The sequence below is a fragment of the Protopterus annectens genome, chromosome 2.part0 (genome assembly GCF_019279795.1).
Source record: "Protopterus annectens isolate FY-2018-M chromosome 2.part0, PAN1.0, whole genome shotgun sequence".
Classification (NCBI taxonomy): Eukaryota; Metazoa; Chordata; order Ceratodontiformes; family Protopteridae; genus Protopterus; species Protopterus annectens.
This window is the reverse complement of record NC_056728.1, coordinates 423,501,566-423,514,668: the sequence shown is the minus strand read 5'-3', so window position 1 is coordinate 423,514,668 and position 13,103 is coordinate 423,501,566. Positions and strand designations below refer to the sequence as shown.

Here is a 13,103-nt window from a genome sequence, read left to right as displayed (position 1 = left end):
TGTTAAGCAGAGATCACCTCTGAGTAGACTATATGCGACAGAGTATAGCTGTAGTTTTTACGGTCAGCATAGAGCATCTGCTTTAGGCCTGTGATTCTTTTAGTGAGGTATTTCTGCGGCCTTTCCAGTTGCTGCAGATGTCTTGAGAGGTACATACCAAACTGGGCTTTGTAATCTATAATGGGTCTAATGAGGGATGAGTACAGTGGGACAATTACCTTTTTTCTGGATGTAAAGCCCTTAGTGATGAGGTGTGCCACACAGAAGGATTTCCTGGCTGTTGTGGCGACGTGGTTATCGAAGATGAGACCACTGTCTATGTATGTCCCCAAGTCCCTTATCACACTTTCGGTGTTTAGTGTACTGCCACTTATCTGGTAATTCACGGGTACATGTTTTTTCCCCAAAGGGGATAACTATATATTTCTTGACATTGAGCTCGAGCCCATGGCTCTGGCACCAAGCATCTGTTTCTGCAAGGCCTTTTTGCAGAATATCCACATCATTTGTGGATTCAATAATGGCCCCCAGTTTGCAGTCATCTGTGAACTTTGTTAGGCAGAGTCCCTTAGTGCTGGCCTGTACTTCAGAGAAGTAGATGCCAAACAAGAGTGGTCCCAGGGGTGAATCCTGAGGCACTCCACTTGTCTGGAGCTGGATTTGGAGTTGGCTACTTTTGCAGTGTGAGTTCTGTCAGTAAGCCAGTTGGCAACCCATCGAGTGACACTGGGATTAATGCCCAGGTTAGTAAGTTTATCTACGATTCCAGAGTGAGGGGTGGTGTCAAAGGCCATGGCGAGGTCAAGATAGACTGTGAGGACCACCTTACCCTCGTCCACAGCTCTGGAGACAGATTCTAAGAAGTCAGTCAGGTTCAAGAGACAAGATCGGCCCTTCACGAAACCAAACTGGGTGGCGTCCAGTGTTTGAAGGTTGCCAATGTCTTTGTTTATAAGTTCCATGACAATACGTTCCATGGCCTTGCAGATCAGGCTCGTCAGACTGATGGGGCGGTAGTTCCCAGGATCCAAGGTGGATCCCCCTTGTGGAATGGGATAACTGTAACTGTGCACCACTCAGTGGGCACAAAGCCTGAGGTGAGTCTATGATTAAACATGGCACTTAGGTGAGGTGCCATTGTAGTTCATGTAGTACACAGCCAGGGATGCAGTCTGGTCCCATGGATGCTGTATTCTTAGCTTTGGAGAATGCATTTTTTACCTGTGTGGCTGTTATTACAGGAATTTGGCAATCTTTCTGTATTGAGATGGGCCCTTTAGGGGGTGAGGTTGGCACTAAATCGATCTGCCAGGATATTGGCAATATCCTTGCGATCAGTATATTTAATGCCATTCTATTGTAGCTCAGAGCAGATCTGAGCATTGACATTTAGATACTTGACAGACAGACACTCCTGGGGAAGTCTGCACAGGTTCTCCAGCTGTGCCCCTTTTCTGACCAGTCTAAAAGATAGCACCACTTGCCACCACCCACTAATATTTAGCAGCTACTCAAAGGCCTTAAAAGGGTGTCCAATTATTACTGTGCAATATTATCCATTTGCTAGTATAGCCCACAGCTAAAGCTATTGGAGTGGCTTTGTACAATTTTTCGAAAGGCATGCAGTTACTCTAAAGAGCTTAAATTATCTCTACAAAAACAGTCACAGTTGTAAGGGTTTAAAAATATTTAACAAATATAGTCAAAACACAAGACAATACTTTTTACTGCACAGTGCTAGTCAACAGTTCAGAAACTAGAGAAATACTCAGTAGTACAGTTCTGACATCACTGAAAAGCAATCTAATATTTCTAGTTTCTAGCCATTTCTAAGAGAAAACGTGTATAGAGCAAGACTGCGTTCTGATGAGTTGGATAGTCAAGGCAAAAATGCTTTATGCTCTCTGATTCACTCTGTTTAAATTGATATTACAGTCCTGATTCACATTACATCATTCTTCACACTTTCCTGGTGTTCCCATTCTAACAGGCTACATTCTTTAGTAAGCTCACATCAGGTCAGGAAGCAAAGCCATTAAGGAAATGTATGCATGCAAATTCTGGCCATTAAATCTGGCCTTAAAACAATAGCAAGAATTTCTTCATCTAGTCCTGTCAGAGCCATGTTTACATCAAAGGGTCACAACATGCTATACTTGGTCAGTAGAGTGCACTGTTGTCACATTTCCAATTCCACATAACACTATTTTTACCATTTAAGACACAAGCCTGTGATTTACATTAATATTTACCGATGACAGACTTATCGCCAAAATGCTATCTGGCTAGGCTGGCAGTCTTCCCACAAACATTCCTGGTTTACAAAACTGTAGGCAACCCAATAATGTAAATACTAAAATAGTACAATAGGTATAAAATGCAAACCAAAGCAAAAGAAAATAGGTAAACATAAAACAATGAAATCCAAAAGAAAAGGTTTTCATTTTTTAATTGGAATTGTTAATCTGACCAAAACCTTTTTCGGTCATGATCCACACCAAAAAGCAGACAAATACTACATAACCTTTACATGTATAAGTCAGTCCACTAGAATACGGTCAAACAATACAATAAAGTTTTGAAAAAAAATCAACTGAGGTAGCGAGTAAAGCACTGTACTAACCCAGACATTATCAAAAAAATACTAGAAAAACTACATCATTTCCAACATACACATCAGGCAACCAAGACAAAAATATTCTCTCACATAAAAGGACTTTCATCTCCTAGAAACTTCTAGAGAGAAAAGCCAAAAATTAAATATAAACTTGACTTAACATCCCACCCCATTTCAACTTAACCAAATAGTCTCAAAACTGCTTATTTGGTACAGTACACCATGGTCTGCTTCCAAAACACAGAAAACAGTATGCAGAATTTGTTAAAATAAAAATGTTTTATCAACAGAAAGACATGCTGTATGAGAAAGTCCTGCATAATACACCTAGCAAAATAACGGATTAAAAAGCGAAGTGTATGTGCAATGTTTTTGACAAGATATAAAGACAGAGTCAGAACTTGTAAAGCAAAATAGCAGATATCACTTTCCTCGGTACTATTAACATTAAAGAGAGATTACAAAAAGATAAATTCATCGTCTATTAAACTAAGAGGATTCTCCCCACATTCCTAATCAGCATGCAGCAGCAGAGGACTAGGTTAACTCTCCAAATAACAGGTCTGGAAATCTCAACTGGCATACCTGAAGTAATTCTGTTCATCACTGCTCCTAAACTATTGCTTGTGTCTTTCGGCTTTTCCCGGTTAGGGGTCGCCATAGCGGAACTCTGGTCCGCTAATGATTAGCAGTTGATTTTTACGTACCGGCTTGCCAGGCCTGACGCACAACCTTCAACGAAGGTACGCCCATTCACGCATGTCTCCACGCAGAAGTCGCTCTAGCAGAGAATCGAACCGAACAGCGTCGTACTGTGAGGCGACAACGCTACCGCAAGCACCGCAAATTATAGCACAGGTCCAAAAAGAGGAATTTTTTTTGTCCTGACTATATTGCCTCTCTGTATAACTTTATTGCTTCATTAATGTGTACAACCTTAAAAACCTCTTAAGATCAACAAATCTTGACACAATAAGGGCAAAGGAGGGAAGAGCAAAGCACATAATTTTAAGAGTCTGCAGTTTAACTCGTATTGTACATTGTTCATGGGGTGGGGCTCGTCTCAAAAATGCTTTAGGGGTGCTATTACCTGCCCCCAAATTACACAAGAGGGGATCCATTCAGTTACATCCTATGAAAAGCATGAAAAATACCACATCTTGAAATTTTAGGAAGAAAAAATGTTTTCCAAAGTTTTGTTTTTAAGTTGCATAAAATATTCTTAAACACCTTAATATTTCTTGAAGCAACGGTTACACATCAAACTAAGCCTGTGTTAAATTTTATTTGGCAAAGACTGTGAAAGTCCTTTGCATGGACTGTGGGTAACAGTTGGTCTTGCAAAATCCCCACGTTTATATAAAAATGTCCCATTATGAGCATGCCAAAAGGAGGCAGTCCTAGTACTAGGCTACTCTTGTCTTAGCTGCTTGAACAACAAACCCCTGTATCAACAGATATTTTGCACAGAGCACTCCGCTACCGTTGTCGCCTCACAGTAAGACGCTGTCCGGTTCGATTCTCAGCTAGAGCGTCTTCTGCGTGGAGACATGCGTGAGTGGGAGTACCTTCGTTGAAGGTTGTGCGTCAGGGCTGGTAACTCGGCATGTAAAAATCAACTAGCAATAATTAGCGGACCGGAGTTCCGCTGTGGCGAGCCCTAACCGGGAAAAGCCGAACGATACAACAACTCCTCTCCAATCCTCACTCCCAGTGTGCTCCCACCCCATTTCTAGAGATTTCATTCCAAGCTTGACTGCGGTACCACAACAGAACATAAAATATCCTTAGTGTCTACAGTCCATCATCCCTTTACTGCTAGATTAACTCACTAATGTATACACATTTAATGTGGCTACTTTCCTAAAGTGCATTAAGCTTATACAATACATTTGAGAAGAGATATCTTAAAATAAAAAAATCACATAATAAAAGGAAGTTAACAAGGTGCCTACATCAATGCCTAACCGATAGGACAAGTAGTGGGAGCCCACAACAGTGAGCTGCCTACAAAGAGGGTTTGCAACATGCCTGGATCGTACAAAAGCTAGTAAATACAAATAAATTAATGTGGGGTTTACGGCACCAACCATGATAAACTGAATTGCCTGCCCCTCACCATCACCAACGCGAGAAAAACAAGCAGTTCGCGAACGGTTAGACTTCTGCGGAGGGAAAACATCATGTGTATGCTCACCAATTACGTTACAAAACATGTTTACCTTACAAAGCTACTGGATGTTATTTTATAGTTATTGTACAAATAAAAATAACCTACAAGCACTGACGATAAAGACTTAAAAGGCTTTTTGCCAAGCAACTCCATAGGCAGCGTTTAAACAAAAGAATGTTTCAGCAACAGATGAAATCAAAGAAGAATAAATAAATGGAGATATTTATTTTATCAACTTACATTTTCCAGAACTACAAACGCAACATAACGCTCCCAATAATTATATCCCTTTTCCCAGATTACTGCAAAAAGAAAAAAAATCGGATACACATAATATAGCTTTACTACACAAGCGAATTACCGAAAGACGCAGCAGTCTACAACTTTCCTGCACCTCCTTGTATTTGTACTACAGTAAGTTATGCAGACCACAGACACTACATAGAAAAACGATAAGCATCTCACGTGAACTTCAATAGTCGGTTAGATGCCGAAAAAAAAAACTAGGTAACTACAGCCTAAAATGTGGGTGGAGCAAGGTTACTGATTTGCATTTCTTTGTCACGATGGATTAAACGCTTTTAGATAGGACGAACAGGATTGGCTGTAATATTCTGTCGTCCGCAGGTATTCACCTCTCTCTCTATCTGAGAAACGTTATTTAAACGTGGAGTACGGCAAGGTTGTTATTGGTGGTAGTGGCTAAAATTGTAGTTGACTGTTTGTTCTACAGCTGCGGTTCTTTCAGTACCACTAATTAAAAAGCGTAAGTTGCTGGAAATAACAAGTAAAGGAAAATGATGTATGTTGGCGTACCAGTCTTTCAGAACTGGCCGAAGTTTTTCGTCATAAAAGATGGTACCCGGGGACAGTAGCTGTTAAACAGAAAATAACTCAGATACTCCTTTACAATTTAATTGATACTGTAACACAGCGGGATAAGTTGACATTTTAATATTACAATGTGCTGGTCTTTAAGTGTTTAATTTTATTTTTGAATCTTTCACAGAAGAAAAACAGTATTGTCTCAGTTTGCTCCTCCGTAAAATACTGTTGAATTGAGTCTGTGCCAGGGAAAATAGAAATGCCAGTTGTTTTACAAAGAACTATAGTAGGAGAATTGGCGTCTTCGACTGAAACAACTAGTAAGCGCGAGAGTGCGTTCTTCAATACACTGGTGTGCTGTCCTCGAAACACCTTGTACCCATCGGATACGGGTGAGATAGACAAGTAAATGGACTGACGGGTAGAAATTTGTATTAACATTTTATTTTTATATTTGCGAACTGTAACCGGGTTAGTCCGACTGGGTCCAGAGAGCTCTTTCAGCGGAGACCCGAAGAGAAAAGCTACAGGAAATTACTGAAAGCTAAGCAGTTTTTAGGAGCCAGTCAAATCACATCGATATTGGCACCCCGAAAAATCAATCCATGTTGAACATCTTCGAATAGTTCAACATGTTTTATTAAGCGCTTTGGGCTTTTTTTCCTTTTTCATAGACGTTCTCCGAAGAATATCACAAATGTTTCCAACAAAAATCTCTAATTACCAAGAAATTACATCACTTCCTTTATAAATATAAATAATTTAATGTTATGTACATCACACAATAAAGTACCTTTCTATATTTCTAATAAAAATACACGCGTATGTTTTCACCTTTTTTTTGTTAACCCAGCGCTAGAGGTGGGCAATGGGAGTAGGGTTGCCACCTTTTCAAATGGCCAAAGTGGGACATTTTCAGGACACATCAGTTTTTACAGGCCGACACATACCCACGGTCAGTACAAAGGATAGAACTTTACTTTTTTGCCTAAATGAAAGCTTATTCTTGTATCAGTTTAGTTGCTTATTCTGGTTCTTGTAACATTTAGGTATTTTACATACAGAAATAACTATTTTATGCAACTATTACATGAAATATGGGACATAATTATGTCCTACAATCTCAGGACATTTGCCATTTTTAATATTTTTGGTCAGGACACAACTGCCCAAAAAGGCACTGTCCCTCGCAAAGTGGGACAGGTGATAACTCTAAATGGGAGAGAAAGTATAGGTTCATAGGTTTATACTAGGCTATCTGCCCCAAGGCATTTATAAGCCTAGCCCGAATTTTTGTGTCTTACGCCACCCCTTATATGAAAAAATACTGTACCCATTAGTTTGTTGTGCCTCTGTCCAGCAGTGACACAGAGATGATTCCCGGGGTAAACCTACGATCTCCCATCCACAGGTCAAGATTTCTCTTGAACAGAGCCAGCGAGGTGCTCTGGCTCACATGGACCGGGACTCTATTCCACAGCATAGGGAGTCTCTGAGTGATAAATCTATCCCTCCAGCACGTCCTATTTATATCCGTGCTAAGGTTTAAGTCACTTGCTCTAGTGGTTTTGGTGGATTTGGATTTTTTGAGGTGGAGCATGTCCATTAATTCTGGGTTGGACATGGCCTTGTATGTCAGGCACATGTCACCTCTGAGCAGACGGTATGCGACTGAATAATGCTGGAGTTTCTTCAATCTGGCAGCATATGACAGATTTTGGAGTCCCTTTATCCTTTTGGTGAGAAACTTTTGGGGTCTTTCCAATTGCTGCAGATGTCGGGCGAGATACATCCCGAATGGGGCATTGTACTCGATCATTGGTCTGATAAGTGAAGAGTACAGGGGAACAATGACCTCACTAGATCTGGATGTGAATCCCTTGATGATCAGGTGGGCAATGTAGAAGGTCTTTCTAACCACTTTAGCAATGTGAGTGTCAAAAGAAAGGCCACTGTCAACCTGGGTCCCCAGGTCCCTGATAACCTCTTCTGTGCTTAGTGGATTGCCACCTATATGGTAGCTTGGGGTTACCTTGTTTTTCCCAAAGGGTATGACTATACATTTTTGGCGTTTAACTTCAGGCCATGGCTCTGGCACCAGCTATCTGTTTCCGTGAGTCCCTTCTGAAGGATATTAGGTGTCCGATGCACTTTCCACTATGGCGCCCAGTTTGCAGTCGCCTGCAAACTTTGTCAGCCAAAGTCCTCCCATGTTGGCCTGTACTTCTGAGAAGTAGATGCCGAACAATAGGGGCCAAGGACCGAGCCCTGTGGGACACCACTTGTGACCGGCTTGGAGTCTGACATAGCGCCAGCAACTCTAACCCTGTGGGTTCTGTCCTTAAGCCAGTTTGCAACCCATCTTGTGACATATGGGTTTACATTTAAGCTGGTAAGTTTTTCTACAATACCCGAGTGGGGTATTGTGTCAAAAGCCTTTGCAAGGTCAAGGTAGGCTGTATGGACTGCCTTTCCCTCATCAATGGCCTTGGTGACTGTTTCGAAGAAGTCGACCAAGTTCAAAAGGCATGATCTTCCCTTGACGAAGCCAAACCGGGTCGGGTCCAATGTCTGCAAGTCCCCTATATCTTTGTTTGTGAGCTCCATTATGATCCTCTCCATAGCTTTGCAGACTAGACTTGTTAAGCTTATGGGGCGGTAATTACCAGGGTCCATAGAGGCACCGCCTTTGTGGAGTGGGACCACAGTTGCCGTACGCCACTCCTTGGGCATGTATCCTGTGGTAAGGCTAAGATTAAACAGCTGCCTTATGTGTGGGTTTACTTCCTCATTTAGCTCGTGTAGCACACAGCCGGGGACACTATCCGGTCCCATTGATGCTGTGTTTTTAGCTTTAGAGAGAGCAGCTTTCACCTGCACATTTGAGATGTCTGGGAGGCTACACTCCACTGGGATAGTTATCTCTCCTTTAAGGGGGGAGAGGGGGGTGAAGTTTGCACTGAACCTGTCTGCCAGTATGTTGGCAATGTCTGTGGGTTCAGTGATTTTTGTATCATTTTGGACTAATTCTGAGCATATCTGGGAGTTCCCACCCAGGTTCCTAACATAGCTGAAAAAGGCCTTATGATTGTCCTTTGAATCCATGGCAATTTTTCTCTCAAAATTGGCCTTAGCTGATTTTATGAGTGCTCATATTTTTTTACTAATAATGATCAGGGGTGACTTCCCTTTTATGGATTTTGTTCTATCATGTAATAGCTTTTTCCTCTTATTGTAAAGTTTGTTAATGGCTGGGGTCCACCAGACTGGACGTTTGCCCTTTGTGGAAAGAGTCTTGGTTTTATTTGGGATTGCCTGATCCATGCAGTCCTGGAGGTGTTCATAGAAGGCATTTGTAAGGGCTTCCGCAGCTTGGGTTGTGGTTTCCACTGTCTCAGGGGCCTTGAAGGATACCACACCAGTCTTGAGTAGTGTGAAGTTTGCTTTAGAGAAGTTCTTCACTGTGGTCTTTTTTGTTTGGGGTGGGGGCGGGATGTGGATTTCCAGTGAGATTAGTTTATGATCAGATCTCACCAATGAGGGATATACTTCAGATGTGGAGCATTTTGTCCCCATGTTTGTGATAATGAGATCTAGTATATTTTCTCCTCTCGTGGGAACAGTGACTAGCTGTTCCATGGCATTTGAATTTATGAACTCCAGGAACCGTTGAGCTAGAAAGTTAGGGCTTGAGTAATGTTCCCAGTCTATATTCGGGTAGTTGAAGTCACCCAATATGATGGTGTTTGGAGATACATTTATACCCTCCAGTGTCTTCAGGAAGGCTGTATGGGGTTCCTGAGTTTGAGAGGGTGGCCTGTAGCATGCTACAATTTGTAGAGCAGTTTTGCCTATGGTTAGTTGCACCTGGATGGTTTCCGAAGCTTGTGCGTTGCCACCAACATGGAGGTGTGGGTATCCTTTATGAATATGGATACACCCTCCTTTTGTGGTGTGGTCTGGGTTTTGGGGCGGAACGCATGATATGAGGTAAAACCTAATAGTGCCGGGTGCTCTCAGGAGCCTTGAACCAGGTTTCAGTTACAGCACAGACATCGATGTTCTCCATACTGAGAAGGGCCTCGAGTGCGTGCATTTTGAGATTTAGACTTCTGGCATTGAGCAGCATTACCCTCAGTTTCTTTCCATTTTGTTTTCTAGGGTGGTAGGTTTAGAATTTGAGCCTTGCCTAAAAAGGCACTATGGGGGTGGCAAGAGCCTTAGCCAATATCCGGAATCCCAGGGTGACAGGTGCAAGCCGTCCCTTGCGAGCAGCGTGGCTTGTCAAGCATGTCATCCCAGGCAGACAGACACTGGATCCCCTTTGAATGACACCAGACATTAAGCCAATTGTTAAAGCTGATCATCTTGTCTCTATATTGTGGCATCATTCTTGGTGAAGGAAGGATACTGCTCTGGGTTAGGGTCATACCTGCCTGGGCTACATAATCAGAGAGCTCCTCTATGTCTCTTCATGTAGTCCAGGGAGGTGCGTCTCAGGTCGTTCACACCAGCATGGACAATGACTGTGTCATATTTGTACTTGCCGTGGAGTGACCCGAGTGCTTGTGTTATGTGGCGGATTCTAGTGCCCGATAGGCAGCTTACTGTGACCCTCTCCTTGTTCAGCCTGGTGAGTGGGACGTCAGTGTGTCTGACTATGGAGTCACCTATGACAAGTATGTTTGGTGTTGTATTTGGCCTTAAGGGCTGTGACTGCTTTGCACACTGCTTTTGCGGTTTATGTGTTGCTTGTGGGGTGTCTTGAGGTAGCAGTTGTTTGGGTGTCTGCTTTGGAGGCCTCTGCTGTTTAGGTAAATTTTTACTCAGAGCCTCCGAGTATGTCTTTGTGTGTTTATGTGTTTGATTCAGTGGTGTGGTAGCATTATGTGAGGCTGGTTTTGTGGTGTGTGTAGTTGCCTTCTCCTCCTGTCTGGTCTTGCCAGTCTTGAGTTGAGAGAGCTCAGCCTCCAGTTTGGCTAAATCGCTGCATCTCTCGCAAGTATTTGTGTTATGTGGGAGGAGGAGAGGGTTGTCTGTGTACATGAGGCAGTTATAACGACTTGATGCAGCTATCTTTCCAGGATTAAACGGGCACGTATTATTGGGTCCCGTTTTGAAAACGAGAATAACTAGATTGTAAGTTTATTTTCATTTTTTTAATTATTTTTTATTTAATAGATTTTAAAATGTACCTAAAAGATTAGTGCTATGAATTTTAAAAAGGTGAAAACGTATTTATATCTATCTACACACATATATATATATATATATATATATATATATATATATATATATATGTGTGTGTGTGTGCGTTTACTAGGCTGATGACCACAGGGGTCTTTTTAAGTCTAACCATGCATCCCAAAATATACTATACCAACTCTTTTCTACCATATTCATTTGTATCAGAACCTTGCTTCAGATGCAGTCTTATTTTCTGGGCAGTAGCTGAAATTGGTCTATTTGGATCTGGATATTACCCTGGTTATCAAGGAAAATTAAACTATATACTCACATTACTATGCACAGCTCTAACCACTGTGGTTAAACCTCACCAATGATATCCTGCAAGTATATATAATAGGAGAATATCACAAAAATAAAACTCAATACTAAGCCACTGGCAAATGCTTTCAAAAAGGTACCAGTAGATTTCAGAAGTACATTTGAGCAGGAATTAAAGCAAGTGAAAAGATTGTGTCAACAGTAAGCAATTGCAGCCAAAAGAATGGCAGAGATACAAGTCAAATAAGACAAGTTTCACACTTGTAATGAGCTGCAAGATCTAAATTAAGTAATTACAATACAGCATTCCGTACAGCTGAGGAAATGCAATAATGACAAGGGGCAAGTTCTGCTCAGTACTAAAATGCAAACCAAAATTCCTAGCAGCTAAAGCGACAGGAAGAAAGTTACCAATGATGTGCACTATTAGAAAGGCACACATTTCTTAGATTCCACTTTAGTATTTCATAGGCTCCAAACAGATGAGCAGCAAAGTTTGATGGTGTTGTATCTGACGCATGCTTTTAGATTAGTTATAAGAAAAGCAACAGAGTTTGCTGACAAAATAAAACTGGGACAGCATAATTCCATATTAAATAAGAACAAATGTCAAACAGTAACAAATGTAAAATGTACAGGTTCATAGATCTCTCTGGTTTAAAACCTAATGGCCTGAGTCATGTTCTCAACATCAGAGCAAATGGCTGAAATATCAAAACAAATGCCAAAGCTAGAAAGAAAATGGCATTAAAGAGGTTTCTGAGAATTACGGCATATCTTGTAATTTTCCTTACCCAATGTGTCTGAGATAGTTGTGCCTGTATGCTTTAACAGTTTTCACAAAACCAATCTGCAGCCTAGAAACAAGTTGTGTCTTTCGGCTTTTCCCAGTTAGGGGTCGCCACAGCGGAACAACGGTCCGCTAATGATTGGCAGTAGACTTTTATGTGCCGAGTTGCCAGCCCTGACGCCCAACCTTCAATGAATGTATGCCCAGTCACGCATGTCTCCACACAGAAGACGCTTTAGCTGAGAATCGAACAGGATAACATTTTACTGTGAGGTGACAACGCTACTGCAGCACCACCACGCGGCCTAGTAGAAACAAGAAGAGTTTTGAAATGCTCCAAAACACTGACTACAGATGTACCAATATTAAGCCACGTGAATAAGCCAGTTGTGCAGCAAGTAAATGTGTCAGAAGGGTATAGGAGCAGAGTCTATAACAGAAAAGGCCAGATGACTAAGAAACAAAAGCATTTCCAGCTGTACAAGAAATAGGATAAGGTAGAAAAGAACTGTCAGCAAAAATGTGTCTATGTATAAAATTCTGTGAAAAGTACTTTGTAAAGAAGTTTAGGTGGAAACGAACCATAATCCTTGCAAAATCTGTACGATTTTGTACAGGGCACATTTAAAACTGCAAAAGGGTGTTAATCCATCAAAATGTGATCTTTCAATGAAATATAGACTAAGGCAAAGAATTGCACACAGCAGATATGAGTTGAACATATTTACAATACAGAGATTGTGCTATTAGAACCGGAACTGTAGGTAATATCATGCTTTCCCAGTGACAGATTAAAAAAAATACCGACATATACTAACGTAGATTTAGAAATGCATCTTTAAAAGAAGTTACCATGAAAGGTTGGCATGAGCAAAATCATTCCATAACAGAAAGCTATTTTGTCTCATTTTCCTTCAAGGAAAAAACAAAGTAGTATCCAGCCTTACAATATAATACATATAAATAGAATACAATGCCCCGTTTGGTATGTACCTCTCAAGACATCTGCAACAACAGGAAAGGCCGCAGAAATACCTCACTAAAAGAATCATAGGCCTAAAGCAGATGCCCTACGCTGACCGCCTTAAAAAACTCCAGCTATACTCTGACGCATATCGTCTACTCGGAGGCGATCTCTGCTTAACATACAAGGCCATGTCAAACCCAGAGCTGTTGGACATGCTACACTT

At 41.4% G+C, this 13,103-nt stretch overlaps 1 protein-coding gene across 1 annotated transcript in view; it reads right to left on the bottom strand.

Annotated features, from left to right (window-relative positions):
* Positions 1–5,314, bottom strand: part of LOC122793114 (beta-1,3-galactosyl-O-glycosyl-glycoprotein beta-1,6-N-acetylglucosaminyltransferase-like) — a 238,927-nt gene extending 233,613 nt beyond the window's left edge. Inside the window, exon 1 of the mRNA XM_044060855.1 lies at positions 5,031–5,314. The gene's annotated coding sequence lies outside the window, so the exon portion shown is untranslated. The remainder of the gene's footprint in view (positions 1–5,030) is intronic.
* Between the last annotated feature and the right edge of the window lie 7,789 nt (positions 5,315–13,103).